Source organism: Salmo salar, chromosome ssa10, assembly GCF_905237065.1.
Source record: "Salmo salar chromosome ssa10, Ssal_v3.1, whole genome shotgun sequence".
NCBI lineage: Eukaryota > Metazoa > Chordata > Actinopteri > Salmoniformes > Salmonidae > Salmo > Salmo salar.
In genome coordinates, this window is record NC_059451.1 from 125,779,017 (window position 1) to 125,792,935 (window position 13,919).

General features: G+C 46.3%; 1 protein-coding gene across 1 annotated transcript in view; it reads left to right on the forward strand.

Moving 5' to 3' along the window:
* The window catches only part of vwf (von Willebrand factor), a 168,686-nt gene that overhangs the window by 128,685 nt on the left and 26,082 nt on the right, over window positions 1-13,919 (forward strand). The window lies entirely within an intron of this gene.

The following is a 13,919-nucleotide window of genomic DNA, read 5'->3' on the forward strand; positions in this document are numbered from 1 at the left end:
GTTAACTGAGGATGGGCTAGGGTTAGGGTTAACTGAGGATGGGCTAGGGTTAGGGTTAACAGAGGATGGATTAGGGTTAACTGAGGATGGGTTAGGGTTAATGGAAGATGGGTTAGGGTTAACTGAGGATAGGTTAGGGTTAACTGAGGATGGGTTAGGGTTAACTGAGGATGGGTTAGGGTTAACTGAGGATGGGTTAGGGTTAACTGAGGATGGGTTAGGGTTAACTGAGGATGGGTTAGGGTTAGGGTTAACTGAGGATGGGTTAGGGTTAACTGAGGATGGGTTAGGGTTAGGGTTAACTGAGGATGGGTTAGGGTTAACTGAGGATGGGCTAGGGTTAACTGAGGATGGGCTAGGGTTAGGGTTAACTGAGGATGGGCTAGGGTTAACAGAGGATGGGTTAGGGTTAATGGAAGATGGGTTGATGACCTCAGTTTTCTGGGTGTTTCCTGGAGGCCAATGGAAAACTGTGCATACAGAGAATGCTGCATCGCTGCAGGAGCTCGTGAATGTTGCGGAAAGTTATTTTTTTCTTCACCTTTATTTAACCAGGTAGGCCAGTTGAGAACAAGTTCTCATTTACAACTGCAACAGGGCCAAGATAAAGCAAAGAAGTGACACACAAACAACAACTCAGAGTTACACATGGAATAAACAAACGTACAGTCAATAACACAATAGAAAAAGTCTATATACAGTGTGTGTAAATGAGGTAAGATTTGGGAGGTAAGGCAATAAATAGGCCGTAGTGGCAAAGTAATTACAATTTAGCAATTAAACACTGAAGTGATAGATGTGCAGAAGATGAATGTGCAAGTAGAGATACTGGGGTGCAAAGGAGAAAAAAAAAAACATAGTCAGTGATTTTTGCAATTCGTTCCAGTCATTGGCAGCAGAGAACTGGAAGGAAAGGCGGCCAAAGAAGGAATTGGCTTTGGGGTTGACCAGTGAAATTTACCTGGTGGAGCGCGTGCTACGGGTGGGTGCTGCTATGGTGACCAGTGAGCTGAGATAAGGCGGGGCTTTACCTAGCAAAGACTTATAGATAACCTGGAGCCAATGGGTTTGGTGACGAGAATGAAGCGAGGGCCAGCCAACAAGAGCATACAGGTCGCAGTGGTGGGTAGTATATGGGGCTTTGGTGACAAAATGAATGGCACTGTGATAGACTGCATCCAATTTGCTGAGTAGAGTGTTGGAAGCTATTTTGTAAATGACATCGTCGAGTTCAAGGATATGGTCGGATAGTCAATTTTACGAGGGTATGTTTGGCAGCATGAGTGCTGGATGCTTGTTGCGAAATAGGAAGCTGATTCTAGATTTCATTTTGGATTGGAGACGCTTAACCTCTTGGGGCTAGGTGGGACGCTAGCGTGCCACCCGTGGTGCACTCCATCAACAGCAGGTGCATTTCAAGAGCGGCAAATTTGAATCCAAATAAATGTCAAAATTCAAATTTTTCAAAAATACAACTATGTTACACCATTTGAAAGATAAACATCTCCTTAATCTAACCACGTTTTACGATTTCAAAAAGGTTTTACGGCGAAAGCATAAATTTAGAGTATGTTAGGACAGTACATTTACAAGAGTTGTGTGTAATGTTTTGTCAAGTCAAAGACAGGGTCACCAAAACCATAAAACCAGCTAAAATGATGCACTAACCTTTTACAATCTCCATCAGATGACACTCCTAGGACATTATGTTAGACAATGCATGCATTTTTAGTTCTATCAAGTTCATATTTATATCCAAAAACAGCGTTTTACTATGGCATTGATGTTGAGGAAATCGTTTCCCTCCAATAACCGGCAGTCAAGTCAGCGTAACAAATTAAATAATTAAAATTAGAAAACATTGGTAAAATATTATATTGTCATTTAAAGAATTATAGATTTACATCTCTTGAACGCAATCAACTTGCCAGATTTAAAAATAACCTTACTGGGAAATCACACCTTGCAATAATCTGAGCACTGCGCCCAGAAAAATACGCGTTGCGATACAGACTAGACGTCATGTTGGGGAGATCTAAAATCGAAAATACTATGTAAATAATCCATTACCTTTGATTCTCTTCATCAGATGTCACTTCCAGGTATCACAGGTCCATAACGAATGTAGTTTTGTTCAAAAAAGCTCATCATTTATGTCCAAAAATCTCCGTCTCGTTAGCACATGATGTAAGCCAGCCGGACTTCTCGTCATGAACGAGGGGAAAAAATATATTTCCGTTCGTTCAAACATGTCAAACGTTGTATAGCATAAATCATTAGGGCCTTTTTTAACCAGAACATGAATAATATTCAAGGTGGACGAATGCATACTCTTTTATAACATATTGGAACGAGGGTACCCAACATGAACTCGCGCGCAAGGTGTCTAATGGGCCATCATCGTTCCATGGCTCTTGTTCGGTCAGATCTCCCTCCAGAAGACTCAAAACACTCTGTAAAGGCTGGTGACATCTTGTGGAAGCAATAGGAAGTGCCAAAATATTCCTAAACCCCTGTGTTTTTCAATGGGATAGGTTTAAAGTCAATACAACACATCAGGTATCCACTTCCTGTCAGAAAATGTCTCAGGGTTTTGCCTGCCAAATGAGTTCTGTTGTACTCACAGACACCATTCAAACAGTTTTGGAAACTTTAGAGTGTTTTCTATCCATATATAATAAGTATATGCATATTCTAGTTACTGGGTAGGATTAGTAACCAGATTAAATCGGGTACATTTTTTTTATCCAGACGTGCAAATGCTGCCCCCTAGACCCAACAGGTTAATGTGAGTCTGGAAGGAGAGTTTACAGTCTAGCCAGACACCTAGGTATTTGTAGTTGTCCACATATTCTAATTCAGAACCGTCCAGAGTAGTGATGCTGGACGGGTGGGCAGGTGCGGGCAGCGATCGGTTGAAGAGCATGCATTTAGTTTTACTTGCATTTAAGAGCAGTTGGAGGCCACGGAAGGAGAGTTGTATGGCATTGAAACTCGTCTGGAGGTTAGTTAACAGTGTCCAAACAGGGTTCTTGTGAACCACTTGCAGGCCCCTGAAAAGGCGGAACTGTAGATAGACCCCGTCTCCTTCATCAAGGGAGTTGAGGGAGAGGAGAGTGACTGCTGCCAGGAAGAGGTTAAATGTGACGAGAGCCAAACCCCTGCTTCACGCCCACTTTTACAGGGAATGAGGAGGATTGTAGACTGCCACCAAGTCATGTAGGTGCTTCAGGATGCTCACGAATTTGGGGGAACCACACATTTGTTCAGGATGACTTAAACTCTTTCAGAACATCAGCTATCTGGATTTGGGTGAAGGAGAAGCGGGGGGGGGCTTGGGCAAGTTGCTGCGTGGGGTGCAGAGCTGTTGACCGGGGTAGGGGTAGACAGGTGGAGAGCATGGTCAGCCGTAGAAAAATGCTTATTGAAATTCTCCATTATCGTGGATTTATCGGTGGTGACAGTGTTTCCTATCCTCAGTGCAGTGGGCAGCTGAGAGGAGGTGCTCAAATTCTCCATGGACTTTACAGTCTCCCAAAACTTTTGGGAATTTGTGTTACAGGATACAAATTTGTGTTTGAAAAAGCTAGCCTTTACATTCCTAACTGACTGTGTATATTGGTTCCAAACTTCCCTGAAAAGTTGCATATCGCGGGGGCTATTCGATGCTAATGCAGTACGCCACAGGACGTTTTTGTTCTGGTCAAGGGCAGTCAAGTCTGGAGTGAAACAAGGGCTATATCTGTTCTTAGTTCTACATTTTTTTGAATGGGGCATGATTATTTAAGATGGTGAGGAAAGTGCTTTTAAAGAATAACCAGGCATCCTCTACTGACGGGATGAGGTCAATACCCGGGCCAGGTCGATTAGAAAGCCCTGCTTACTGAAGTGTTTTAGGGAACGTTTGACAGTGATGAGGGTGGTCATTTGACCCCGGAACCATTACGGACGCAGGCAATGAGGCAGTGATCGCTGAGATCCTGGTTGAAGACAGCAGAGGTGTATTTAGAGGGCAGGTTGGTCAGATTGATATTTATGAGGGTGCCCGTGTTTACGGATTTAGGGTTGTACCTGGTAGGTTCCTTGATAATTTGTGTGAGATTGAGGGCATCTAGCTTAGATTGTAGGACGGCCGGGGTGTTAAGTATATCCCAGTTTAGGTCACCTAACAGTACAAACTCTGAAGATAAATGGGGGGCAATCAATTCACATATGGAGTCCAGGGCACAGCTGGGGGCTGAGGGGGGTCTATAACAAGCGGCAACAGTGAGAGACTTATTTCTGGAAATGTGGATTTTTAAAAGTAGAAGCTTGAACTGTTTGGGCACCTGGATAGTATGACAGAACTCTGCAGACTATCTCTGCAGTAGATTGCGACTCCTCCCCCTTTGGCAGCTATATCTTGGTGGAAGATGTTGAAGTTGGGGATGGAAATTTCAGAATTTTTGGTGGCATTCCTAAGCCAGGATTCAGACACGGCTAGGACATCAGGGTTGGCGGAGTGTGCTAAAGCAGTGAATAAAACAAACTTAAGGAGGAGGCTTCTGATGTTAACATGCATGAAACCAAGGCTTTTACGGTTGCAAAAGTCAACAAATGATAGCACCTGGGGAATAGGCATGGTACTGGGGTCTACAGGGCCTGGGTTAACCTCTATATCACTAGAGGAACAGAGGAGGAGTAGGATAAGGGTACGGCTAAAGTCCTGGGTTGATGAGTGAAGGGCATTTGCCAGCAGTAGGTTCGGCAGCAGCTAGAAGGCCGGCGACATCGAACATCTGAGCTGGGCAGGAGGAGTCAAAGTAAAGGCTGGTGAGACACTCATCACATTTAGATGTGGAAGAAATTTCACGTAGTTTGCCGGGGTAGGATTCATCAGGCCATCAATTGTCGAGAAGAGCACTCTAATTATTCTGATTAATAGTGATCAAGTTAGAAAAATCAGCCTGTCTGGCATTTTTAATTGCTTTGTTATGTATGCCAAGTTGCTCTCATAGAATATCATAATGGAGGAACATAAATTAGGTTACTCACAATAACCACAGTGCCATTTCTACAGGAGTTGGTATGCTTTCCAAGTCCTCTGTTGGTTTTTCTGACAGGGAGGACAGGAGCACTACCAGACCCTGTCTGTCAGTCTCTGAAACAGTTTGATGTTGCTGGGACTGGAGCACTACCAGACCCTGTCTGTCAGTCTCTAAAACAGTTTGATGTTGCAGGGACTGGAGCACTACCAGACCCTGTCTGTCAGTCTCTAAAACAGTTTGATGTTGCTGGGAATGGAGCACTACCAGACCCTGTCTGTCAGTCTCTAAAACAGTTTGATGTTGCTGGGAATGGAGCACTACCAGACCCTGTCTGTCAGTCTCTGAAACAGTTTGATGTTGCTGGGACTGGAGCACTACCAGACCCTGTCTGTCAGTCTCTGAAACAGTTTGATGTTGCTGGGACTGGAGCACTACCAGACCCTGTCTGTCAGTCTCTAAAACAGTTTGATGTTGCTGGGACTGGAGCACTACCAGACCCTGTCTGTCAGTCTCTAAAACAGTTTGATGTTGCTGGGACTGGAGCACTACCAGACCCTGTCTGTCAGTCTCTAAAACAGTTTGATGTGGCTGGGACTGGAGCACTACCATACCCTGTCTGTCAGTCTCTAAAGCAGTTTGATGTTGCTGGGACTGGAGCACTACCAGACCCTGTCTGTCAGTCTCTAAAACAGTTTGATGTTGCTGGGAATGGAGCACTACCAGACCCTGTCTGTCAGTCTCTAAAACAGTTTGATGTGGCTGGGACTGGAGCACTACCAGACCCTGTCTGTCAGTCTCTGAAACAGTTTGATGTTGCTGGGTAGGAGCACTACCAGACCCTGTCTGTCAGTCTCTGAAACAGTTTGATGTTGCTGGGGTGGAAGCACTACCAGACCCTGTCTGTCAGTCTCTGAAACAGTTTGATGTTGCTGGGTCTGGAGCACTACCAGACCCTGTCTGTCAGTCTCTAAAACAGTTTGATGTTGCTGGGAATGGAGCACTACCAGACCCTGTCTGTCAGTCTCTAAAACAGTTTGATGTGGCTGGGACTGGAGCACTACCAGACCCTGTCTGTCAGTCTCTGAAACAGTTTGATGTTGCTGGGTAGGAGCACTACCAGACCCTGTCTGTCAGTCTCTGAAACAGTTTGATGTTGCTGGGGTGGAAGCACTACCAGACCCTGTCTGTCAGTCTCTGAAACAGTTTGATGTTGCTGGGTCTGGAGCACTACCAGACCCTGTCTGTCAGTCTCTAAAACAGTTTGATGTTGCTGGGACTGGAGCACTACCAGACCCTGTCTGTCAGTCTCTAAAACAGTTTGATGTTGCTGGGTAGGAGCACTACCAGACCCTGTCTGTCAGTCTCTAAAACAGTTTGATGTTACTGGAAATAAACCTGAAAACCTTGCAGTTAGTGTGAATCCGGTCTCTTTTAAAAAGTGTTGGTTGCTCCAACAGCAAATCTAAATCGTTATAAAAAGAGACATTCCTGTCATTGCAATGTTTCTTCGCATACTCCTTCAGGGCAAAGAGTCGGCTGAAACATTCTGAACCTCATCGATAGAACGGGAGGTGCCAGAGAAAGTTATTCTCTTCCCTGTGCTATCGATGGTGTATAAAAAAGTTTGCAGTCCTCCCTCAGTTCGTTAAAACCTACCTGAGTGACAATGGTGTCAGTATTGGAGTAGTTTGACAGAACTGTGGGCTGGAGGGATTTAATGTCATGGACACTCCAATAAATATCATCATCATCACCACCATCATTGAGTTTGAGTGTATTTATTCTTGCTCACAGATAAAACATGACTAATAATTGCATAACCCTCATTTAAAATCCATAACACATAATATGTGAGATGAAAAGAATACACTTGAAACTCTTGAAACATTACAGGACATTTTTCCTGATTGAAATTGAAATATTAAAATGTGATTGGAAAAAAAATCATTTTTCAGAGCTAGAGTTATTATACAGTCTGATAGCAGGTAGAGCGGTGTTACACAGGACAGTTACTCAGGACAGTTATACAATCTGATGGCAGTGGGTAGAGCGGCGTTTTCACCGGCGCCTCATACGGAAAATTATACAGGACAGTTATACAGGACAGAGCCAGGCTAGTAACCATCACCCTCTGTCTTCTTCTGGTGGTGTAGCTGTGGAGCCAGGCTAGTAACCATCACCCTCTGTCTTCTTCCTGTGGTGTAGCTGTGGAGCCAGGCTAGTAACCATCACCCTCTGTCTTCTTCTGGTGGTGTAGCTGTGGAGCCAGGCTAGTAACCATCACCCTCTGTCTTCTTCCTGTGGTGTAGCTGTGGAGCCAGGCTAGTAACCATCACCCTCTGTCTTCTTCCTGTGGTGTAGCTGTGGAGCCAGGCTAGTAACCATCACCCTCTGTCTTCTTCTGGTGGTGTAGCTGTGGAGCCAGGCTAGTAACCATCACCCTCTGTCTTCTTCCTGTGGTGTAGCTGTGGAGCCAGGCTAGTAACCATCACCCTCTGTCTTCTTCCTGTGGTGTAGCTGTGGAGCCAGGCTAGTAACCATCACCCTCTGTCTTCTTCCTGTGGTGTAGCTGTGGAGCCAGGCTAGTAACCATCACCCTCTGTCTTCTTCCTGTGGTGTAGCTGTGGAGCCAGGCTAGTAACCATCACCCTCTGTCTTCTTCCTGGTGGTGTAGCTGTGGAGCCAGGCTAGTAACCATCACCCTCTGTCTTCTTCCGGTGGTGTAGCTGTGGAGCCAGGCTAGTAACCATCACCCTCTGCCTTCTTCCTGTGGTGTAGCTGTGGAGCCAGGCTAGTAACCACCACCCTCTGTCTTCTTCCTGTGGTGTAGCTGTGGAGCCAGGCTAGTAACCATCACCCTCTGTCTTCTTCTGGTGGTGTAGCTGTGGAGCCAGGCTAGTAACCATCACCCTCTGTCTTCTTCTGGTGGTGTAGCTGTGGAGCCAGGCTAGTAACCATCACCCTCTGTCTTCTTCAGGTGGTGTAGCTGTGGAGCCAGGCTAGTAACCATCACCCTCTGTCTTCTTCCTGTGGTGTAGCTGTGGAGCCAGGCTAGTAACCATCACCCTCTGTCTTCTTCCTGTGGTGTAGCTGTGGAGCCAGGCTAGTAACCATCACCCTCTGTCTTCTTCCTGTGGTGTAGCTGTGGAGCCAGGCTAGTAACCATCACCCTCTGTCTTCTTCCTGTGGTGTAGCTGTGGAGCCAGGCTAGTAACCATCACCCTCTGTCTTCTTCTGGTGGTGTAGCTGTGGAGCCAGGCTAGTAACCATCACCCTCTGTCTTCTTCCTGTGGTGTAGCTGTGGAGCCAGGCTAGTAACCATCACCCTCTGTCTTCTTCCTGTGGTGTAGCTGTGGAGCCAGGCTAGTAACCATCACCCTCTGTCTTCTTCTTCCTGTGGTGTAGCTGTGGAGCCAGGCTAGTAACCATCACCCTCTGTCTTCTTCCTGTGGTGTAGCTGTGGAGCCAGGCTAGTAACCATCACCCTCTGTCTTCTTCTGGTGGTGTAGCTGTGGAGCCAGGCTAGTAACCATCACCCTCTGCCTTCTTCCTGTGGTGTAGCTGTGGAGCCAGGCTAGTAACCACCACCCTCTGTCTTCTTCCTGTGGTGTAGCTGTGGAGCCAGGCTAGTAACCATCACCCTCTGTCTTCTTCCTGTGGTGTAGCTGTGGAGCCAGGCTAGTAACCATCACCCTCTGTCTTCTTCCTGTGGTGTAGCTGTGGAGCCAGGCTAGTAACCATCACCCTCTGTCTTCTTCTGGTGGTGTAGCTGTGGAGCCAGGCTAGTAACCATCACCCTCTGTCTTCTTCCTGTGGTGTAGCTGTGGAGCCAGGCTAGTAACCATCACCCTCTGTCTTCTTCTGGTGGTGTAGCTGTGGAGCCAGACTAGTAACCATCACCCTCTGTCTTCTTCTGGTGGTGTAGCTGTGGAGCCAGGCTAGTAACCATCACCCTCTGTCTTCTTCCTGTGGTGTAGCTGTGGAGCCAGGCTAGTAACCATCACCCTCTGTCTTCTTCCTGTGGTGTAGCTGTGGAGCCAGGCTAGTAACCATCACCCTCTGCCTTCTTCCTGTGGTGTAGCTGTGGAGCCAGACTAGTAACCATCACCCTCTGTCTTCTTCCTGTGGTGTAGCTGTGGAGCCAGGCTAGTAACCATCACCCTCTGTCTTCTTCCTGTGGTGTAGCTGTGGAGCCAGGCTAGTAACCATCACCCTCTGTCTTCTTCCTGTGGTGTAGCTGTGGAGCCAGGCTAGTAACCATCACCCTCTGCCTTCTTCCTGTGGTGTAGCTGTGGAGCCAGGCTAGTAACCATCACCCTCTGTCTTCTTCTGGTGGTGTAGCTGTGGAGCCAGGCTAGTAACCATCACCCTCTGTCTTCTTCCTTTGGTGTAGCTGTGGAGCCAGGCTAGTAACCATCACCCTCTGTCTTCTTCTGGTGGTGTAGCTGTGGAGCCATGCTAGTAACCATCACCCTCTGCCTTCTTCCTGTGGTGTAGCTGTGGAGCCAGGCTAGTAACCATCACCCTCTGTCTTCTTCTGGTGGTGTAGCTGTGGAGCCAGGCTAGTAACCATCACCCTCTGTCTTCTTCCTGTGGTGTAGCTGTGGAGCCAGGCTAGTAACCATCACCCTCTGTCTTCTTCCTGTGGTGTAGCTGTGGAGCCATGCTAGTAACCATCACCCTCTGTCTTCTTCCTGTGGTGTAGCTGTGGAGCCAGGCTAGTAACCATCACCCTCTGTCTTCTTCCTGTGGTGTAGCTGTGGAGCCAGGCTAGTAACCATCACCCTCTGTCTTCTTCCTGTGGTGTAGCTGTGGAGCCAGGCTAGTAACCATCACCCTCTGTCTTCTTCCTGTGGTGTAGCTGTGGAGCCAGGCTAGTAACCATCACCCTCTGTCTTCTTCCTGTGGTGTAGCTGTGGAGCCAGGCTAGTAACCACCACCCTCTGTCTTCTTCTGGTGGTGTAGCTGTGGAGCCAGGCTAGTAACCATCACCCTCTGTCTTCTTCCTGTGGTGTAGCTGTGGAGCCAGGCTAGTAACCATCACCCTCTGTCTTCTTCTGGTGGTGTAGCTGTGGAGCCAGGCTAGTAACCATCACCCTCTGTCTTCTTCTGGTGGTGTAGCTGTGGAGCCAGGCTAGTAACCTTGGAAAGACAGTTTTTGCAGGAGCTTTGCGTGATATACTCGTTCAAGGGCTTTGGACATATCAGCAAGTAACACCCTCTCCATTGTTGGTTTTCTGGAGTCTGTATTTGTATTTATTATGGATCCCCATTAGCTGCTGCCAAGGCAGTAGCTACTCTTCCTGGTGTCCAGCTAAATTAAGGTTGTTTATGCAGTTTTAAAACATTACAATATATTCACAGATTTCCCAACACACTGTGTGCACTCAGGCTCCTACTCCACCACTACCACATATCTACTGTACTAAATCCATGTGTGTGTGTGTGTGTGTGTGTGTGTGTGTGTGTGTGTGTGTGTGTGTGTGTGTGTGTGCCCATGTTTGTGTTGCTTCACAGTCCCGCTGTTCCATAAGGTGTTTTTTTAATCTGTTTTTTTTAATCTAATTTTACTGCTTGCATGTGGAATAGAGTTCCATGTAGTCATGGCTCTATGTAGTACTCTGTGCCTCCCATAGTCTGTTCTGGACCTGGGGACTGTGACGAGACCTCTTGTGGCATGTCTTGTGGGATATGCATGGTTGTCTGAGTTGTGTGCCAGTAGTTTAGACAGACAGCTCGGTGCATTCAACATGTCAATACCTCTCATAAATACAAGCAGTGATGAAGTCAATCTCTCCTCCACTTCTGTTTCCAGAAGGTGTCAAAGTTATCTATAAAAGTAACTCCAGCAGAGCTACAGTAGTCTGCAGCTGTCAGCCAGGAGTGTGTCTTTCACAAGGGCTCTAGTAGTGCTGGACTTTGGGAGGTAGGCATACTGATTTGTGCACTCAGATAAAACTGTTGTTTTTCAAGGCATGAAGTTAGAGAGATGGATCTCCAGTCACTCATTGGGTTTGACACTTTAGGTCTGGAACACATTGTGAGTCTTTCATACAGCTGGACCAGTCCCCTGCCAGTAGGTGGTGTTAATAATGTGTGTGATGACAGGGGCTAGATCTTTTGCTCTTTTAGTAGCCAGGCTGGAATGCCATCAGGCCCACACGCCTAACGTGGGCTCAGTGCCAAGGCCTCCTTTCTGTTCTAGGTTACCAGATGTCCTTTTTTCCGCTTCACCTTGCTTCTCCCTTCTGATGTTGTGTTTGGGGAGAACATCAGACATTATGATCACTGGATCTGACAGGAGGAAGTACATTGGGGGTGCTGTAGTGATTCTTCAGATTGGTCATGATCAGATCTAGGATGGAGTCCCAGATTGGTAATGATCAGATCTAGGATGGAGTCCCAGATTGGTAATGATCAGATCTAGGATGGAGTCCCAGATTGGTAATGATCAGATCTAGGATGGAGTCCCAGATTGGTAATGATCAGATCTAAGATGGAGTCCCAGATTGGTAATGATCAGATCTAGGATGGAGTCCCAGATTGGTAATGATCAGATCTAGGATGGAGTCCCAGATTGGTAATGATCAGATCTAGAATGGAGTCCCAGATTGGTAATGATCAGATCTAAGATGGAGTCCCAGATTGGTAATGATCAGATCTAAGATGGAGTCCCAGATTGGTAATGATCAGATCTAGGATGGAGTCCCAGATTGGTAATGATCAGATCTAGGATGGAGTCCCAGATTGGTAATGATCAGATCTAAGATGGAGTCCCAGATTGGTAATGATCAGATCTAGGATGGAGTGCCAGATTGGTAATGATCAGATCTAGAATGGAGTCCCAGATTGGTAATGATCAGATCTAGAATGGAGTCCCAGATTGGTAATGATCAGATCTAAGATGGAGTCCCAGATTGGTAATGATCAGATCTAGGATGGAGTCCCAGATTGGTAATGATCAGATCTAGGATGGAGTCCCAGATTGGTAATGATCAGATCTAAGATGGAGTCCCAGATTGGTAATGATCAGATCTAGGATGGAGTCCCAGATTGGTAATGATCAGATCTAGGATGGAGTCCCAGATTGGTAATGATCAGATCTAAGATGGAGTCCCAGATTGGTAATGATCAGATCTAAGATGGAGTCCCAGATTGGTAATGATCAGATCTAGAATGGAGTCCCAGATTGGTAATGATCAGATCTAGGATGGAGTCCCAGATTGGTAATGATCAGATCTAGGATGGAGTCCCAGATTGGTAATGATCAGATCTAGAATGGAGTCCCAGATTGGTAATGATCAGATCTAGGATGGAGTCCCAGATTGGTAATGATCAGATCTAAGATGGAGTCCCAGATTGGTAATGATCAGATCTAGGATGGAGTCCCAGATTGGTAATGATCAGATCTAGAATGGAGTCCCAGATTGGTAATGATCAGATCTAGGATGGAGTCCCAGATTGGTAATGATCAGATCTAGGATGGAGTCCCAGATTGGTAATGATCAGATCTAAGATGGAGTGCCTTCTGGTCTTGTCTTTGACCACTTCTTTCATGTCTGGATTGGAGTTTGTCAGCATTTTGATGGGCAGGTGATTAAAGTATCCACACAGGATTGAGACCCATTTGGGTAGAGGACATCCTGATCAAATGGACAGTGTTTATGAGATAATCTCAGTGTTCTGCTGAAGTGTTTTGTCATGTGAGGAGAGGACTTCCTGATCACATGGACAGTGTTGATGAGATGATCCCAGTGTTCTGCTGAAGTGTTTTGTCATGTGAGGAGAGTTTTGTCATGTGTCCATGGTGGATGGTAGAGAACTCCCACTAACAGATTTGAAACTGAGCTGGGGAGTCGTTTAGGACAGAGCTGAAGCCACACACTCAAATTCCTCTTTCTCTAGGTCAGTTGTTCTCTCTGTCTGCATACTGTGGTTCACATACATAGCCATCCCTCCTCCTCTCATCCCCTCTCTGGACTTGTCATTTCTGAACAGCTGATAGTCTTGTATGAAAAGAGATTCATCTGTGTCACGTCCTGACCAGTAAAGGGGTCATTTGTCATTGTAGTAGGGTCAGGGCGTGGCAGGGGGTGTTGTTTTTGTGTGTTTTGGGGTTGGTTTATTTAGAGGGGATTTGTTCTAGTTTTCATTTTCTATGTTCGTTTTCTATGTGTGGCCGAGTATGGTTTCCAATCAGAGGCAGGTGTCTTTCGTTGTCTCTGATTGGAAACCATACTTAGGCAGCCCTTTTCTCCTGTGGGTTTGTGGTTGTTTTCTGTTTAGCCTACGTGCCTTACGGAACTGTTTGGTCGTTGTTTATTTTGTTTGAGTGTTCTCTCTAAATAAAGAAAGAAGATGAGCACTATACCCGCTGCGCCTTGGTCTGTCCCTTATGACAATCTGTGATATTTTCGTGGGCCCAAGTTTCAGTGACACATCCAATGTCTGCATTTACTGATTGAAGAAGCAGTTAAAATTCATCCACTTTGTTTATCGATGATCTTGAATAACAACAAGCACATTTGGAGTCTCTGGGGCATTTCTGGACGTAACCACATTGTGAGTCTCTGGGGCATTTCTGGACGTAACCACATTGTGAGTCTCTGGGGCATTTCTGGACGTAACCACATTGTGAGTCTCTGGGGCATTTCTGGACGTAACCACATTGTGAGTCTCTGGGGTATTTCTGGACATAACCACATTCATCATCATCAAACCATCATCACCACCAACATCATCACCACCATCATCAAACCATCACCATCACCATCATCATCACCACCACCAACATCATCATCCCCACCATCATCAAACCATCATCACCACCATCACCACCACCATCATCAAACCATCACCACCATCATCATCACCATCATCACCACCATCATC